At 41.2% G+C, this 19,991-nt stretch overlaps 1 long non-coding RNA gene across 1 annotated transcript; it reads left to right on the forward strand.

The window, feature by feature from the left end:
• Positions 1 to 185: 185 nt before the first annotated feature.
• Positions 186 to 17,134, forward strand: LOC120371295. Its single transcript, XR_005584260.1, has 4 exons — positions 186 to 248; positions 10,966 to 11,098; positions 14,535 to 14,651; positions 16,775 to 17,134. It is a non-coding gene; the product is annotated as an uncharacterized LOC120371295 (long non-coding RNA).
• Positions 17,135 to 19,991: the final 2,857 nt, after the last annotated feature.

A 19,991-nucleotide genomic window follows, 5' to 3' on the forward strand; every position in this document is an offset into this window, starting at 1 on the left:
GTAATGTTGCTTTGTGGTAAACCACCTGTCAGGAAGTACTTCCAGCCGAAGGCTCAATCTGCTACATTGCCTCCAGATGATTTCTAATTAGTGTAAACTTCATCTGTGGCATGTAACCGACATATTAAAAAGGTTTCTGTGGTTTTTGCAGTTTCTTATTCTCTTCTCTTACTAGCACTGTTTAAAAGGCTGTTTCTGTCTGATTCTCTGAAGGAGGCTCTTTGGCTGAAAGGAAGTACAAAGAGAAGGTAATAAAATAAAATATGTAATAATTGGAGACAGGGGCGGCTCTACAAATTTGGCCGCCCCAAGCAGTCATGCGCGGGAGGCGCCCCGGAGCCGCGGGAGCAGCGGACCTGCCGCGGGCATGACTGCGGAGGGTCCGCTGGTCGCGCGGCTCAGCTGGACCTCCTGCAGCTGTGGGCGGTTCGCTGGTCCGGCGGCTCCGGTTGAGCTGCCGCAGTCATGCCTGGGGGAGGTCCAGCCGAGCCGCGGAACCAGCAAACCGTCCGCAGTCATGCCTGCGGCAGGTCCGGTCGTCCCGGGGCTCCGGTGGACCTCCCGCAGGCATGACTGCGGCAGGTCCACCGGCCCAGCCTGCCGCCCCCCTGGGAAAGGGCCGCCCCAAGCGGGTGCTTGCCCCGCTGGGCTCTAGAGCCGCCTCTGATTGGAGATATACCAATCTCCTAGAACTGGAAGGGACCTTGAAAGGTCATTGAGTCCAGCCCCCTGCCTTCACTAGCAGGACCAATTTTTGCCCCCGATCCCTAAGTGGCCCCCTCAAGGATTGAACTGACAACCCTGGGTTTAGGGGGCCAATGCTCAAACCACTGATCTATCCCTCCTCCTCTGAAAAATACCTCTGAAAAAACTGAAACTGTCAAAAAAAAAGACTTTAAAAGAAAACGCCCACAAAATCTGTTGTGTTTGACCTTCAGAAAATAAAAAGTCAATACTATAGATCTTTGAACATTGCCAAAAAAGATGTTAAGCATTAAGATAATACTACTAGATAATATTTTGTACTGACTACATATTTCATAACATTGTTAAAATGGAAAGAAAAAAAAATCCATCTGCAGCAGAAGGGTTAAAAGCCTGATCGAAAGCACTTGGAGTCTTTCCATTGGCTTCAGTGAACTCTGGATCAATCAGACCCTAAATAAACTACATAGCTGTAATAGAGTAGAACCAATAGTATCTCCAGAATTGTAGCAGGTAGGAGAGCTCAGAAAGAAGCTGAATCTCTTTAACTTAACAAAGAGAAGGTTAAGGGGTGACTTGATCAGTCTCTAAACCTGCATAAGGAATAGAAATTTAAAAGACAACTCTTCAACCTAGCAGGCAAAGGTATAACACAATCCAGTCACTGGAACTTGAAGCTAGACAATTTCAGACTAGAAATAGGGAGCAACTTTTTAACAGCAAAGGTGATTACCCATGGAAACAACTGACCAAGCGTGGTGGTGGATTCTCCATCTCTGCGATTTTTTAAATAAAGATTGGATTTTTATCCTAAAAGATATGCTCCAGTTCAAACAGGAATTAATTCAGGAAAGTCCTATGGCCTGTGCTATAGAAGAGTAATACTAGAAGATCACAATGGTATCCTTTGGCCCCAAACAATGCATAAAATAGTGGGAGAGTTGTCCTAGGGCCACAAAAAACAGGGAGAGGATCCATTTTCTTTCCAAACTGAAGAGGATTCACAAGAAAATGCACCCAATATCTCTGCGTGTGTAAAATAGTTGTGACAGAACTGTGGTATTATTCACAATGCCACATTGACTTTGGATGTCTACATTATCTTCCCCAGTAATACGTTTTACAGACATTTAAAATTATTAATTTATTATAACAGGGTTGGGACGATTCCCTTATTTGGCAATTTTGACAAATTTGTATCAGCACATATGATTCTGCTTTTACAGCCTCAGCCCTAGTCCCAGACACACATCAACCCATATCCTCTGGCAGATCAGCTCTTTCTTCATTCTGTCCCTAGCTGCAGAGACTCAAAGATCCCCTCCAATTTTTGGCACCTTGCTGCCACATGCTTCCTGGTACAGAGACCCTCTTCCACTGTCCTTCAGCCAACTGGCTAACTGTGTCAAAGACTAATTTGTTTGTTAGCAGCCATTTATCACCATTCTCCATTGCCCAATAGTTTGAACTCTGAATTTATCAACTCTCCTTCCTCTGCATTTTTATTACTTTATTATTTTCTAATGCACATACAAGCATCTGGGACACTGTCAAATATTAAAGTTTAAAAAAAAAAAGACCCAGTGGACCTCAAATTATAAACACCCTCTTAGAAAATGGACAAAGGAAGATAGAATGGTAGAAGAAGGGAGGAAGTAATGATCAGACAGACTGACCTAAAGAGAAACACCTGGCATCCTGAATGCTGAGGAAAGCAACAGAGGGACTCTGGAAACCATACTCAAGCAGTGAGTTCCATAGACATTATCCCTGAACTAAACAGGCCTAATGAAATTAGAAATCTGTAAATAAAGCAAGAAGAATCTATCTAATCTCTCTTTCCTTGCAGCTCAGAGTATAGATTCCAAACATTTTGAAAGATAATTAAATTACATTTTTGCGTAAGAGAATCCACATCCCTTGAAGGGAAGAACAAAGCAACTTGGATCAACCTGAATACAAGCAAAACTGATTCTTCACCCAAATTAGAATCTAATTAACCCTTTTCACAAGTTTGGAAGAGCTTAGCTAACTCTTTTGCATGCCTATGTACTCCTTATTTTGCAGTATCCAGAATTGGGAACTAAGAGAACAGTTGTTCTTATGGAACTTCAAGATGCATTGAAACTCGGAAACAGAAATCTCACAAGAATCCTGATCTAGTGAAATTTCCAGATCAGAAAATGAATGGGATGTGCAGATAAGCATCCGAGTTTTGTATAGCTTGTCCAAAAAAGGCCTTCATACACCACATTGCAGTCACATTGAGCTCAAACACAGAATTTGCCTGAAAAATCTTGAATACTGATGATGATGATGATGAGTTGAGAAAAACAGTCTGAACTCCTCCTCTCAGCTTGTGTTTGTACAGCTGACAATTAAAAAACAAACAAAAACCCACACATATCTTTTGACTCAAACTTACCAATTTGACCTGCAAACTGCATGACTTAATAAATATGGAACCCCATAATGCTGTTTTTACTGAGTCATTTCCTAGAGCCTAACGGCACAATAAATATGAAAATCTAGATTTTCTAACATCGGTGTAAGACTGAACACTGATCAGTGCTGAACATACAAATAGCTACGTATAGGGAATAGTAGAGGGAAAACAAGAGCTGTTAGCGCCTTTCTTCAACTTTAGAAACAAAAATCAAAACTTTTAGGGTACTGAGTTTGCCTAGAATGATTGGTTATGTTCATTAACTCAAGCTGCATAGTCACTATCTTTTGATCAATTACTCTACAACTGCGCAGATAGTATTCTACATCAACTTGCTATTGTTCATAGCTTGATGAGCTATAATTTTGTGCTCCAATACCATCCATTGTTCAGAGAAGTTAGAACAATAATGTATTGTAGAGTCTCTTTACAAGTGCTCTGGAGTTCTTCTGCCAAGCTATAAAAGAATCTTTCTGGGATGGTGAAATTTCTTCTAACTCAATGGGCTGTGCTGGCAAACAGTTAAATTTAGTCTACAAAATAGTTAAGTCTGAGCCTCCATTTCTCAGAAGATGGATTAGCTGCTAAACGGTTTTCAATATGTAACTGTATGGGAATCGTCACGTCCGCCAAACTCCTGGCATTGAAGGAATTTTGAATCAGAGCTCTTGCCCAGAAAATGAGCAGATAGTATAATGACTCTGAGGTTCATTAAACAAACCAGTGAATGAGAAAATAATAAAACTTTATTAAAATGAGAGCTTCTGTAATGAGTTGCTGCATACACCATGTGGTGTTCCCAACCCCCACCTCCTGGGCACATCTTCATAATACCTGTGGTCATAATACTGTCCTTTATGAGGGAGCATCTCTAAATTATAATCTTCTACGAACATATCTCTACAGATAGTGCCAATGCTGTACATAATAAGTGACGTATCTTTAAGTAAAGGCAGTAGCAGTAACGGAAATTAGTTCTCTGGCTCTTTACAAATGAGTGCTGGTATCATGAGCCAAAGGAACAAAGAGAGCTTTACACCCTCTCATCGTTTTATAGGGAGGAAAGACCATTACAGAGATCCCTTTAAACAGTCTTAGAACATGTATTTGGTGTTCAATCATTTCAGTATATTTCCTATTTTTTTTTATTATGAGAACTTAATACACAGTAACTATTGACATGAAAACAAGAAAGACGCAGCCCCCATAGAAGACCTCTAAAGTCAATGAGCCCATAAATAGGAGACGTCCATTAGAATGGAAATTCTGAGAGTTCAAGAAATGTAAATGAAAACATAAATTTCTTTTCTGAAAAACCTGTCAATTTCCAGACCCCCTGGGTGCTTTCAAAATAGGTAAATATTAAAAAGAAAGTAGCAACATTTATTTTCCCATGTCAGGTGCTGATCTCCCTGAAATTGATATTATTAATTGGGTTAGCAGGAAGAGGAGTGTTTCATCCATGCTTTGTCAAAAGTCAGGCATAACTGGGAGTATGTCTAAACTGCAATCACTGGGTATGACTGTTGTTTGAACTAACACATCTGAGCTAGCTTTAATCTCGCTGGCTTGGGTCCCGGAGAAGTGAAGCTGCAGCAAAGCGCACTCCAGTGAGGATTGTGTAAGCCTGCCCAGCACCCCAGGTATTCATGAGGCTACCCTGCTCTCAGGGGCGGCTCCAGGCCCCAGCACGCCAAGCGCGTGCTTGGGGTGGCAAGCCACGGGGGGCGCTCTGCCGGTGCCGCGAGGGCGGCAGGCTGGCTGCCTTCGGCAGCTTGCCTGCGCAGGGTCCGCTGGTCCCGCGGCTTCGGCGGACCCTCCGCAGGCAAGCCGCCAAAGGCAGGCTGCCTGCCATGCTTGGGGCGGCAAAATGCCTAGAGCTGCCCCTGCCTGAACTGAAGCTCCTGCAGCCAAAAATTCGCTCTTCTGGCACTAAAGCTAGCTAGATTAAATCTAGCTTGGGTATGGCTACTCTGGCTACAATCGCACCATGTGATTGAAGTATAGACAAACCCTGGGTTTTCTAAGCACTACCACAAAATAATGAATAAAGATAGCATCAGCTACTCTTCTCAAAATAGTTCAGCATTCAACTTTTAAAAATAATCTTTCATGTTATTTGGAGCCCCAACACTCTTATGTTCCTACCTAATATTCAAACAAAGGCTTTAGGGAGCACTGAGAGGTCACAAAGTGTCTTTTGGCACTTTCCAAGAGGACTACCCAGTTATTTGCTTTCTGGAATCTCCTTCACTTTAGGCATATTCACACAGAGAGACTATAGGAATGATATTTATTGCCAAAACTCATCTTGCTCACAATATTACATTGTTCTTTGAGAGACCAGGTGGGTGAGGTAATATCTTTTATTGGACCAACTTCTAAATATTACATTGCCCACCTTCTCTCTCTCTCTGGGACCAACATGGCTACCACCATTTGTTTTGCATGTTCATGGTTGATACCAAGAAATTACTATAACTGTTTGTTTAAATACCTGAATTCACTTGAAATCAGTGTAGGGGGAGGTCCTAGTACAATCAGCCCAGATTCATGAAATCTGAGAGAGCTGGCAGATGCCACCTGCCATAGATACTTCTAACTTCTGTCTTCTCATAAAATATGGCAATTAGTCTCCCCGACAACCCCATACTTTCCTAACCTGATCTTTCCTGTGGGTTGAAATCTGGTGATCTGATGTCTGCCTTATCAACTGTGGAACACCACTTAATCTTTTGAGGTGTCCAAATAACTGTCTATACCATCAGGGTCTGCAGAGGGGAATCATTTAAGGGTCATGTCTCTCCTAAATCCATTCACAACTGGGCTGAGCAGAAATTTCTTGTCCTTGCTTCCTCCACTCAGTAGATTAGCAGGGGGAAGGAGAACATGCCCTGTCTTACTGCAGCTTTATTGAACCAGCTGCAGCTAGTTAGGGAAGCCCAGCATTAAATTCAATAAGCTTGTTAAATGTCAACCAAAGGGGCCTCTCATCATTACCAGCTGGGTGAGAAAAATATCAATGTGTGTTGTGTTTCTCAGGAGGAAAGATGTTTTCTTCCTCTTATGTGATCAGTGGTAATGAGTCCTTAATCATTTTCAATATATATTTTAATTGTTTTAAATATAATCAGACTTCAAAGCCCTCAATGGGTCAGCATCAGGCCTGTTGCTAGCCCTCCCTGTCCTGGGAAACACAGGGACTCTCTGAGCTCACTCAGTAGAATTCCCTGACATCACATGTAATAGGGACTTTCATACCCGAGTTAGGAAACAGGAACCTATCTGCAAGAAACAGGAAGTAGAAGAATGGGTGAACTCACATTCACCAGTTTCAAACCTACTCAAACATCATGGGTAAAATACTGGCCTCACTGAAGACAGTGGGAGTTTTACCATTGACTTCAATGGGATCAGGATTCCACTGCATGGATTCAAATGCTGGACCCAGAATTAAGTATTTATTGAGTTCCTATTTGGCTTATGAGAAAGACTGAAAATGGGCAAGAGACAGTGTGTATATGTCTAGTTAAATTAGATAGAGCATATATACACTGTACAGAACTCACACACTTATGGCAGCATAGTATTTGGGAAACATTCATTTAGACATGATGACACAGCACAGACTTCCCTGAAGGTAAACTTAAAACAAAAGAATCATTCTTGAAAAGAAATATGGGTTTAGACTACTGGGAAGACAGACTCAAACTCACCCTAGTTTTGCTAACACAAATAAATGCTTGTGAGGTTTGTCTAACACTAGTAGATAGGAGGTGATTCTCCTACTGCAACTTATAAAGAGTGACAAGGGAAGGTTCTGTAAGGCTTAGGGTGACCAGACAGCAAGTGTGAAAAATCAGGACAGAGGGTGGGGGTAATAGGAGCCTATATAAGAAAAAGCCTCAAATATCGGGACTGTCCCTATAAAATCAGGACATCTGGTCACTCTAGTAAGGCTTGTGAGCTGGCGCCACATAATGTACATCAATCATTTCACATAGTGGACTTGAATCATCTTGATTCATATTCAGTCACTTCATTGTGGGGATTGACCCCTTTACTCGTACAAGGGGAGACTCAGCTAGTTCTGTGGCATCATCCTCCCTGCCAGCTTTGCAGAGGGTGCTCACTACAGGGCAACAGAGGAACAGGGTGGAGACTTGGTTGGCCAGAGCAAATACATATTCTCTCTCCTGTCAGTCCCATGGAATGTATCCACACATACAAAAACAAACAAACAACGCCCCTGAAAGATAACTCTATTGCCCAGCCAGGGTAGTGGTGGGAGTGCCATGGGAGCCAGAGCTGATGTAGAGGCACAGGGCCTAGTCAAGGATGTCTGTAGACTCTTGTGGATCTGCAGTAATTAGTGGTATTTGTAGGTGGGCCCAGCCGCCTTTTCCATGAGGAGAGCAACCCTGTCCCTCAATAAGACAATGGTAGGGAATCCCCAAGAACCTCATGTAGATTTCCTCCCACAGCTTTAAACGGGAGAAGGAATGCCCTGGACTAATATTTGATGATGAAATCTGCAACATATAAGTATTTCTCTGTATTTATGTACTGGAGTCTCCTTTTCAAAGAATGGTCCAGATCCTCTGCTGACATTAACAGGCATAGCTCTATTGAATAAATGATTTATACCAGTTGAGGATCTGACCCACTATGCTGACCTACTTTATTTTAGGGGTTTCTAGGACTTGAAATACAATTTTCCATTACTTGCAGTATCAGTCCAAGGGAAGCGGAAGCAATTGTTTTCATAAGAGACAATGATAACCAGAAGTGACAGTTTTCATTTACCACGGTACCTTGTTTGCCAGGGTTATATGGGAAAATACTATTGCGATATTGCCTCTGATTCAACTAAGTTTATGAGAAAACTATATTTGAGGTTAGGCAACAGGTTATGTCTGAAATCCTTAGTTTGAAGAGATGGTAACATTCTATTGTTTAGATTAAAATTTGTTTTAATTAGAAGGGTGACTTTGCCTTAGTCCACCTTAAACTTTCTAGAAAAGGTAATTTCCCCCTTGATACTTTCATGCAGCATTTATTTATTTTTTTTTGGCCCAAATTTGAGAGGATTCAGACAATACAGTTTTGAAATATAGGAGTTCAAACAAAACTAAATGATAGTCATATTATGAAAATCTATTCAATACTTCTCTGCTGCACATAGCTTGCCTGAGAAACTACAATTGCAGTTCATTTTAAAGATCTCTGTAAGACATAACACACAAGGTCAATTATGAGACAGGAAAAGGAATGATTTGGAAGTTATTCACGGCCGAGTTAGTCAGAATGGCCAAATGTGTGCCAAATCCACAGGAAGGCAAATCTGAAACTGGGAGCAGAAGTCTAAGGTATGAAACCTGTGGTAGCAGATAGACAGGGGAATAAACGGCAAAGAAACACACACCGCTTCTATATTACAGAAGTTCTAAAGCTCCCCACTCCCTTGCATTCTTCCATCTCCATGCCCTGCAGAGCTTAGGGTCTCTTCAGGGCATCTTACCTCCAAGTGCCTGTTCTTAATACATAAGAAATTAAAAGAAACAACACCCCCCCACCCAGCATTACGCTGAAGATAAGGTTCAGAATACACATCAGTAAATAGAAGGTAAAAAAAACAACAAAAACTCAAGAGTGTTAAAGTCATGAAGAATCAACCACTTGAAACTCAAGAAATTCAGAGCTCAAGGTAAACCACAATTAAAAAAAAAACAACCCCCCACCCCCCCGAAACATCTGAAAGCATGGAAAACAAAAAAGCAAAAATTACAGGGCCAAGTAGAGTATTTTGAAATCATAAAATATTTGTCATGGTTTATTTGTGTGAAGAGGCTATCCTAAAGGTAATCCACATAACAGAGCAGAGGTATTAAATAATATGACCTACTCCTTATCAAACATTTTAAAGAACTCCACAAACAGTATCATAAGACACCAAAGTACCATACATAAGAAAAGTATCTTGGCAAGCTTTGAGACCTAGATGGCACCATGATGGAACACTTCAGCCTATTCTTTAGAAAAATATAATAAAACAATCTAATGTGAATGAATAGGGTATCCATGACTCCTTTCACTGTATGTAAAGTTGACAGCTTGAATAAGAGACAGATCTGCACAATATCTTCTATTTAAGGGGAGATATCAGGTGTGGAGAAACCAAGGTCAAGTCTAACGCATAATATTTAATAGTAGTCAAGGAGTTCTGCTGAATACATCTATAACAAGAAGTGAGAGGAAAAGCCTTGTTAGTGGAGTTAAAACATTTAGCTTGACTAATAAGAAAAAACCCTTTATACACAATAGTATCCAGCCTGGTAACCCTACAAAAACAAGCCTCCATTTAATTCAGTGAGAAGTCTGCTTGAGTAAAGAGTGCAGCATTACAACCAGCCAGGGCCGGTGCAACCATTTAGGCAACCTAGGCAGTCGCCTAGGGCGCTAGGATTTGGGGGGGGGGCGGCATTTTCTTTGGCAGCGACCACGGCGGCCGGATCTTTGGCCGCCCCGATCGCCGCCGGCATTTAGGTGGAGGGAGCTGGGGCAAGGGAGCGCGGGGAGGGCCGCCTGCAGCAAGTAAGGGGTGGGGGCAGCACGCAGGGGAATTCCCCGCCCCAGCTCACCCCTGCCCCTCCTCCTCTCCGAGCACACCATGGCTGCTTCACTTCTCCTGCCTCACAGGCTTGTGGCGCCTAAGCTGGGAGGCGGGTGAAGTGAAGCAGTGATGGCATGCTCGGGGTGGAGACGGAGCAAGGGTGAGCTGGGGCGGGGGGAGGGGGTGCCTCAGGGCAGAGGGTGGGGAGCTGCTGCAGGGGGGGCACCTCAGGGCAGGGAGGGGAGCTGCCGCGAGGGGTGGGAACCCCAGGGTGGGGGCTCAGGGACAGGGGAAGGCACAAGGTGCAAGTTTCACCTAGGGCGCGAAACATCCTTGCACCGGCCCTGCAACCAGCATATTATGAGTGTGCTCAGTAAACATGTAAAGGTACATTTTAAGCTGGCACAGCATCCAAAACAAAGATATATTTTGGTCGCTAAAAACTATTTAAATAAAAACTTATTTTTTTATACATCAGATATTGCACATAGTAGCATAGCAGAAGAACACGAAGAATTTAATTGGTTTCATTGCAGCTAATTATTGTTGTTATGATTGTGTCTACAGGCCCAAACAAGATTGGGGGTCAGTGTTAGACACTGTACAAACACACACATTGTCAGAGACATTCCTTGTGCCAAAGAATGTATAATCTAAATAGACAACGCTGACATACATTGGGAGAAAGGAAACATTAATATCCTAATTTACTGATGGGAAACGGACTGATTAAGTGACTTTCCAAGGTCACACAGTAGCAGAGCCAGAACCCCAAATCTCCTGAGTCCCAGTGCAGGGCCTTAATCAGAAAACTTTGAGATTTTGTGATCTGATGGTTTCTAATGTGACGACAATTTAAACAAGCAATATCTGAATCTGGACCAAAAATAATAATCAGATACGATATCATTAAAAACTGACAGTTTTGCGAAAGGATCATTTGTTACACTGAACAGATGTCATGTATTTGAACAAATTCAGCAGCTTTTTATTGAGATGATGTGTTAAAGACCAGTGTATAAGAGGGATTTAGCTCCTACAGTCTTGTAGAATCTAAGTCAATGATCACAATTTTGTTGTCCTCTGAATAGTGTATTGGAATCCTTATCAAGTGAAGACTGTCAATGTTTTTGAATTATATTACCAATGCAGTGTAGATGTAAAAATACAGCTGAACTATTCTGCGGTCACTGTCTTGCAGTAGCTTAAGAGACATCTATTGACAAGCAAAATGATTTTCTGTCAGTGGTCACATTTCATCTGAACCATTTCAACATTTCATCTGAACCTGCTGATGATAACCAGAAGGAGAAATAAGGCATATTCTGAGCTGTGTAAGTCTGAATCAACACAAGACCAATACAGTTGTACTGTTTGTTAATGTTCACTGTGCTAGAATTTCTAAGATTATTGGTAAATAAATGAACTACGACATCATTGCTCAATAAACATATGTACAAATATGTAGCTGAATATCTCGGAATATGGAATATGGCTATTATCCACATTAAAATAATGTTTACTTTTCATATAAGAATATAATACAGAGAATCACCAGCCTATATCACTTAAAATTATTTTGGTACCACACTGTGATGCTGTTTCATTCTGTCACAATATTTTCTGCTGTGTGAACATATTTATTCTAGCTTCAGATGGGTAAAACTCATGGATAACCTACAAAAACTTCACTTCCATAAAAGGACTTCATCCAATGCCCATTTAAGTCAATGGTGAGTGCTGGATCAGACCTGAAATAAGTAATCCAAACTGCCTGGTACAACAAAAATGTTGGCACAATGTTTTACAAAATGATTATGATGACCAACTCCCATTAAAAATGTGATAATTTTTATTTTGATCTTTCATTTAACTAGATCAAAACCTCAGGCAACAAACAATTAGCTGTAAATAACTTCTTGCCCTTGATTTTGATCACATTAGATACATAAGAGAGAAGTAAAATAAAATAATTTCCTATATCACACTATTCAATTACAAGAAGGAGTTTTTTTTTTTTTAAAGGAATGCACCAAACTGATAATTTATTTTAAAATGTTTCCATGACTATATTATTTCTGATTTATAGGATATTTTTGATACTAGTGTGACGCACCATAAATCTGTGGAGATTTGATAACTTTATAGTTCACTTGGTAGTTGTAAAACTTTGCATTTGCCTCTGCACTGGGGTAGAACTAAATAATGCAAAACAACATTTGCTTTGTATTCCCCCTCTAACCATGTGCTTTCTTTTAATCTTCTAAATTGAAACAATGTGCAAAACTTTTATATAATATATAACCACCTCTCCTCTTGCATTCTGACCAGCAGCTGTGATTGGGAGAGGGCACACATTTTAAATGTTTTGGTTGTAAAGGCAGGTTGTTTTCAGTGGAAGTCCCTCAAGTCTGGAAATTATACCCCCACTTCAACAGAATCAGATGTGTTCACCTGTAGAGTACTGTACAATGAATGTCTGTTTACATGGGGCCATTTAGGCTCATAGCTGAAAATATTCATTGATGCAAAACTCATGCAATGAGTACTTTTGAGGATTCCCCTCTTCTCCCCACCTCCACACACTCTCTCTCTCTCTCTCTCAATGGCCTGGATCCGTTCCCCATGTCTCAGCTCCTGCAGTATTGTCTAGTGGACCCAGCTGAGAACCTCCCCACCCTGACATGTGCCAGGAAAAGGGGAAACCATTTAAACTGCTTCAGCAGCTCATCTCCTTGAGTTCTCAGGTCCCATATGCAGTGTTGGTCTCCAGGCAGCCCCAATGGCCACGCTACACTTCTGGCTTCCCTCCATCCCTTTCATTCAGTCGGGACTCCAGTTCAGTTTCCCAGACCCTTACTCATGGCTACATGGAACAGTGCAGAGTTTAGTCCAATTAATTCCCCTTTTGTGGGAAAGCTGTAGAATAAAAGGCAACTGCAAACAGGGCGCAGAAGGGCAGGAAGAATAAGAAATATTGGGTGCCTGTCTACAGCAAAGTGGTGAATTCAGTGGCTAAGGAATTGCAGTCTATAGGACCACAACTGAGAGAAATGGGGCAGTTCATACCTCAGAGCTATGGTTTCACGGTCACTATAGATTCAACAAGACAATCTTACATCAGCTTACACTTTGTTCATGTTTTTTAACATTCCATCACTGCCATTAAACCTATGAACATAAATATTTAAAGAAAAGCTGAGATTTGGGATGCACAATTCCACAGCAATGGGCAAATTCCACAACAGATTTTATGGCTGTGGAAGTGGACACTACACAGGGACCTAGTACATAGGCTTGATAAAAGACTTTGCCTATCTAATTAAACTATAGACCTGCTCTTGCTTCCATTGAAGCTTCAAATATTTGTGTTCCTGTATGTATTCTCCTGGAGGGTGAGCAGGATGTCCAAAGCATGCCCTTTTAAAACAATGAGCTCCATCAAACCTGATTTCTGACAGGATGAAAATGTGTGAATAGTGCTGCTGATGAAGAATATGTATTTGAACAGGAACACATTTCATACTTTGGTGACCTGAATTAAAGAAATCAGCACTGATTTTTTTTTTATTGTACCATTCAAAAATTTCTAGAACTATGGAGAATGACGAGTATGTCAAATGAAGTTGTGGAACTGTGGGTTGGGCTTGAGTGGAATTATGCCACTGCCCCTACCCCCACTCCTTCCTCTCCATGAAAATGTGTGTTATGTCATATAACGTGTAGCTATCACTACATATCTATGTCATTATCTACAAAATTTTACTAACAATGATAAGATGTGGGGGAATGACAGGCTGTTATGATTTGCACCACTTCAGTTAGAAATGTTATTGTTTTCCTGACTTTCACAAGGATGTGATTTATATGGGATATTTATTCTTATCTATGGGGAATACTTCAAAAATCATACATATTTCCTAGCCTACTTTATCTTTATTCTGCCAGGGGAAGGTCATCTCATTCATTTACATCAAAGATAGCAAAGCCAAAGGAAAAAAAAACAAAACACACAACACACAAGCACACTTTAAAATAACTCAGTCAGAAATATACAGCTACGCAAAACTTTGTTTTTGTTCTAGTTTTTATTTTTTATTTTTACTCTCTTTAGGGAATATTCTGAATTATGCACATAAATTCATGTCCTTTGTTATTCTTTATTAGCAAACTAGTCAATATACCTTGAAATAAAGGGATATTAAAATATTATTAGTAGGATCAAGGCAAAGAAGCAAAAGGATGAATTAAGAAAAAGAATTTTGGCTGAACATGAGGAAAAAAAAAACCCAAACAGAGGGGTTTTGGTTTTATTACATTTATGGAACAGTCTCTTAAGGCAAATCATAGATGCCAAATCACTTTAGACATTTAAAATTAGATTACCCAAACCTTAATGCATGGGGAAATATTATATGGTATAATCTCAATGTGTGGTGTGTACACAATGTGGGCTGTGAGCAAGTCGCTGCTGAGTCACATAAGACCAGTCAAGGGAAAACACCCATCAAAAAACAAAACAAAAAAAACCCAATGTGGGTCTTCCATTGACTCCAACAGGCATTGGACCAAGTACATATACAGTAGAATTTTACAGGAGCTAGGACTGTAGCTAACTGTACGCCTGTTAGTTTGACGTCAATTGAATACAAGGTCTTGACAAATTTTGACAGAGAAAGTATTTAAGAACATATAGATAAACAATGATTGGGATAAAATACATGGTTTCACTAAAGATCATGACATACAAACCTATCTTTTTTTGAGAAGGTGACCAATTTTCTAGAGGACAGAAATGCAGTAGATCTAATCTACCTGTGATACAATTCCACATGGGAAATGATCAGTTAAATTGGAGAAGACAGAGATTAATAGGAGAATCAAAAGGTAGGTAAGGAATTGGTTAAAGGGGAATCTACATGAAAGTTCATCTTCCATGAAGTTTACCAGGCTGGAGGGAGGTTACCAGTAGAGTTCCTCAGGGATCAGTCTTTGGACCAATCTATTTTATATTTTTATTAATAACCTTGGCATAAAAAGTGGGAGTGTGCTAATAAAATGTGCAGATGACACAAAACTGGGAGGTATTGTCAGGAATATCATACAGGAAGATTTGGATGATCTTAAAAACAGGAGTAATTGAAATGGGATAAAATTTAATAGTGCAAAATGCAAAGTCACCCACTTAAGGACTAACAGTTGCTGCTATAAATTGGGGACTTCTTGGGATCTGTTTGCACTTTAAATGGAGGAATAGCTCAGTGGTTTGAGCATTGGCCTACTAAACCCAGGATTGTGAGTTCAATCCTTGACAGGGCCATTTAGGAATCTGGGGCAAAAAAAAAAATCTGATTGGGGTCTGGTTTGCAGTAGAGATTGGACTGACACTTCTGAGGTCCTTCCTCCTTCTATTTAATATTCTACCATCTATTCAGTGGTTTGAGCATTGGCCTACTAAACCCAGGATTGTGAGTTCAATCCTTGAGGGGGCCACTTAGGGATCTGGGGCAAAACTCAGTACTTGGTCCTGCTAGTGAAGGCAGGGGGCTGGACTTGATGACCTTTCAAGGTCCCTTCCAGTTCTAGGAGATAGGTATATCTCCAATTATTATTATTATTTTTTAAATGCTGCAGCATTTCAAGCATGGACAGTACATATGCCAATGGGAGGGGTTCTCCCATCAGCATAGGTAATCCACCTCCCGAGAGGTGGTAGCGAGGTCAACGGAAGAATTCTTCCATCAATTTAGCACTGTCTGCAAGGAGATTTAGGTCAGCTTAACTAGTTTGCTCAGGGGGGTAGATTTTTCACAACCCTGAGCAACGTAGCTGGCTCAATCTAACTTTCTAGTGTAGACCAGCCCTTAGTTGGAAGCAAAAGAGGAAGACGAAAAAAAAAGCTTGTGTGCATTGGTCAATCAAAGGATGACTATGAGATGCCAATGTGATGTGACCCAAGAAAAAGGCTAATGAAATTCTATCAATGGGAGCTACTTACAGTAGAGATAATACTTATTACCATTATAAGACATTGGTGAGACCTCATCTGGAATATTGTATGCAATTCTGGTCTCCCTTATTTAAGAAAGATGAATTAATTTGGAACAGGTACAGAGAAGAGCTACTAGGATGATAAGAGGAATGGAGAACCTCCCTTTCAGAAGGAGACTTAAGGAGTTTGGCTTGTTTAGCCTAACACAACAAAGGCTGATGGGAGATTGATATATTTATAGAAAGCAATCCTGAGGGATAAACATCAGAAAAGGAGAGGAGTTAAGGCCAATATTGGCACAAGAACAAATGGCTATAAACTGGCCATTAATAAGTTTAGGCTTGAAATTAGATAAAGGTTTCTAACCATTACAGGAGAGAAGTTCTGGAACAGCCTTCCAAGGGGAGTAGTAGGGGAAAACAACAAACTTGTTTCAAGACCGAGCTTGATAAGCTTATGGAGGGAATGGTACAAGGAGAATCCCTTTAATGGCATATAGCCCATCTGCAACTGCCATTTGCAAATATTTCCAATGGCCACAGATGAGACACTGGATGGGGAGGGCTCTGAATTACTACAGAGCATTCCTTCACAGGTGTCTGGCTTGTGGGTCACCCTATGTGCTCAGGGTCTAATTGACTGTCATATTTGGGGATGAGAAAGAATTTCCCCCCAAAAATCAGATAGGCAGAGATCCTGGGGAGTTTTCACCTTTCTCTGCAGCATGGGGCCTGGATAATTTGTTAGTTTGAACTAGAGTAAATAGTGGATTCTCTATAACTTGAACTCTTTAAATCAAGATTTAAGAATTTCAATAACTAACTCAGCCAGAGGTTATGAGCCTATTAGAGGAGCGAGTGAGGTTCTGTGGCCTGCGATGTACAGGAGGTCAGAGTACAAGCTCATGATACTCCCTTCTCGTCTTAAAACCGATGAGTCTTTCTACTACTGCTCCATATGCACCATCCTCATTGCACGTCTCCTTTCCTTTTCCCCACAACCTGCAATCTTCCCTTAGGGAAGGTGTCTGCTCACGAAGCTGTGCAATGACTGTCTTCATCCTGCAGCCTCAGCTCAGCACCCCACAGAGACCTGCAGCAGAGCTTTCCCCAGAAGCTGAAAATGGGGGCAAGACAGAAGAACCCACATAACTCCTAAAAGGCCTACCCAGAACTCCATCAACCACCAATCTATTATTCTCACCCTATACCAGCATCCGCTACCCAGAAACAGAAACAGCATAGTTTCTTGCCAGAACCTTAATTCAGTGATCCATCCCGCATACAAAAGATTGCGTGATTAGGACTGTGGCCAGAGGTGCCGGAACAGGGGGAGGGCAGGGGGCCATGCCCCCATCACATTTTTACCAGCCATAAGGGTGAGCAACGAGGGAGAGAGGGCAGAGAGGAGCAAGTGGGGTGAGGTCTTAGTGGGAAGAGGCAGCACAGCAGGACCTCGGGGGAAGCGGCAGTGGGAGGGTGGGGCTTCTGGGGAAGGGGCAGCATGAGGGTGGGGCCATGGTTCAGGCATTGGTGCCCACCGTCACTTTTAGGAAGCTTCCTCTACTTGTGGCTGTGGCAAGAAACTGGTGCTGCATTCCCCCCACCCTCCTTCTCCTCCTTTTCAAGATGAAAAAAAAACAACCATTGCAGTAAACAATTATGGATGTGTGGACCAATGGATTAATAGCTATGGACCTTGGGGAACAAAGTAGGGTTTCAGACAGGATTTGAATGAAGAGATGGCAGACACCTGCACTCTGAGACAGGATAGGAGCTTAATATTTGGCATGAAAGTAGAAGTTGCATATGTCAGAAATACAAAAGCACTCTGCCCTCCCCAGCAGCCCCAACAAATAGCCACCAAGCAGTCTCACCCCAAAACATCCCCATCCTTTCCTTACCTATCACCCCCACTAGGCACACTCTGTACCCAACATTCCCTGTTCAACACCCAGAACCAGCCACAATTTCCTGCCATAAGCACAATTCAACAATCTGTTCTAGCTGCACTATGACTTGTGCACTGAAAGTGTAAAATGAGATTAAAATAGTCAAGAACTTCTAGGCCACCTTTGTGGTTTACTTGATCCTACATCAAAGACATGATGCTGAATGGACATTTTCACATTTGACATAGCAGCAACTGGTATCCCAAATCCAGGCTTAAATCTTGGTGATCTATTTCTACAGCCCAGGAAGGATTACACATCATCATCAGATCTCTTCCAGGCCTTTCCTTCAGGCCATGGATTGTTAATTGAAACAGAACCACACAAAATAAAGCTATTTCCCTAGTCCACACAGGCTGCAAGGGGCCAAAGATCTTTTTCTCTTCTCCAGGGCCAGTCACAGGAGCAACAAGTTCCCCTCCAAGTAAGATAACCCTTTATAGGGATCACATGACACTTTCCCAGCTGGGCCTGATCATTGAACTAGGCTGGATGACCCCAGGCTGCCCAGCCCTTAAAGAGATGAAGCCAAGTAGAACAGGGTAGTCTAAAACTAAGATGAATGAGAATCTAGGTTTTAAGAGTGAGAGTTCTCATTCAAACCTATATCTGACATAATTGCAAAGGGAATACAGAATATGATTGGCTAAGCACGTTTTAGAAAATACAAATGTTCCTTCCTCAAATTTGCTCCAACATAGAACTCTCTCATTAAAGAGCCCTAACCGGCCTTTGACTATCTGATGCTTTAAAGCTGAAGTATATATTAATATTTAAAAACTGATTTAAATTATATTACACTGCATCTCCTCTTCATTTGGCACTTCACACAAGGACACTTGTGGAATTACTCTACTCCTGGAATGTGTGGTTAAATGAATCAAAGCACACTGTGAATTTAAGATTAACAGCCAGAATGTTACCCTGGCCACAAATTTTGAAAGAACCTTATTTAAATCATGCAGTATGAGGATCGTGGTATAAATCCAAATTGTTTATGAATATTTACACGGAATTGAATTAAAATACCTATTTCTCATCCAAGATCAAGTTTTGGTCATTGTGCAGTGAGTTAGTTTATTCCTTCAATTTATTTGTATAAGATAAAACTTGGATAAAAGTGTGCTATGCATTCTCAATTAAAAATACATCATGCAGTGAGTTACAGTTTATTTGTTCATGTATTTTTTCCCCCATAAAAAGCAGACAAAACAGCTGATGTGAAAGTTTAACTCTTCACTTGTTATGTGAAATGTTGATTTGTTCACTTTATTACACAACATGCAGAAGCGTATAGGCATAATATGCATGTTTTCATGTTCACTAAATTTGCTTCTGACTGAAAACCTATTGAAGTCAATTGGAGTCCTTCCATTGACTTCACTCAGCTTTGGATCAAGCCCTATCTGCCTCATCACACAAACTAAGACAATGCTTCTTTATCCCTTATGTGCATTTGTAACTCATTAAATGCATGAGGAGTGACTCGTGTTTGAATGGCTATTTGGTTAACACGGTATGGGTGGCCACATGTTATAAAGGACAAAAAACGGTGTTCCAATAGCGGCTGTTAACAGGTTTTATTGTATAATATTCACATTATAAAAAAAAGTTGGTTTATGAATATTTATTTCCATTCAAATTAAAATAGCTGGTTCTCATGTGAAATGGAGTTTATGATAATATAATGATTATCTCCACAGTTTGATGTCTTTGTCCTCCCTCAGATAAACCGTCTGTGTATTAGCATTGATGTGTTAACTGTCCTTTTGACTTCTGCAGGCACTTAAAGGAGTACTCCACTAAGATTTTTATCCCTTCCACCTGTTTTAGGTTTTTGTGGGGTTTGGGGGGGGTGAGGGGGGGCTCCTTTCAGATTTTCACACCAGATGGAGCAGACATTTTCGAGGTATTTAATTGGCTGCAGTTTCCTGTCCCTCTTCCTGACAGACAGTAAAATAACCTCCCCTCCCTCAAATCGGGGGAAAAAAATCCCACTTCCTAGTTATTCTGTGCTTTTACTGACAGCTTTTTCCAGCTGCAACTCCACACCCAGAGACCGTAGCAGCCAGCTGGTTTTCTTTTGAAAATCCCTCCACTAGGAGAGGCAAGATTTTAAAGTAAAGCTGTTACAGGGCTCTGTCCAACTGCCCCTCTACATAGCATGAGCCTGCAGCTGTTAGCAGGATGTTCCCCTTGGACCTCCTGAGTCTGAGGGAAGAGGAGCAACATTGAAAGTAAGGCTCTTAGGGTCTTTATACGGCTCATAATGCACACAACCTGA

Source organism: Mauremys reevesii, linkage group 9 (genome assembly GCF_016161935.1).
Source record: "Mauremys reevesii isolate NIE-2019 linkage group 9, ASM1616193v1, whole genome shotgun sequence".
Classification (NCBI taxonomy): domain Eukaryota; kingdom Metazoa; phylum Chordata; order Testudines; family Geoemydidae; genus Mauremys; species Mauremys reevesii.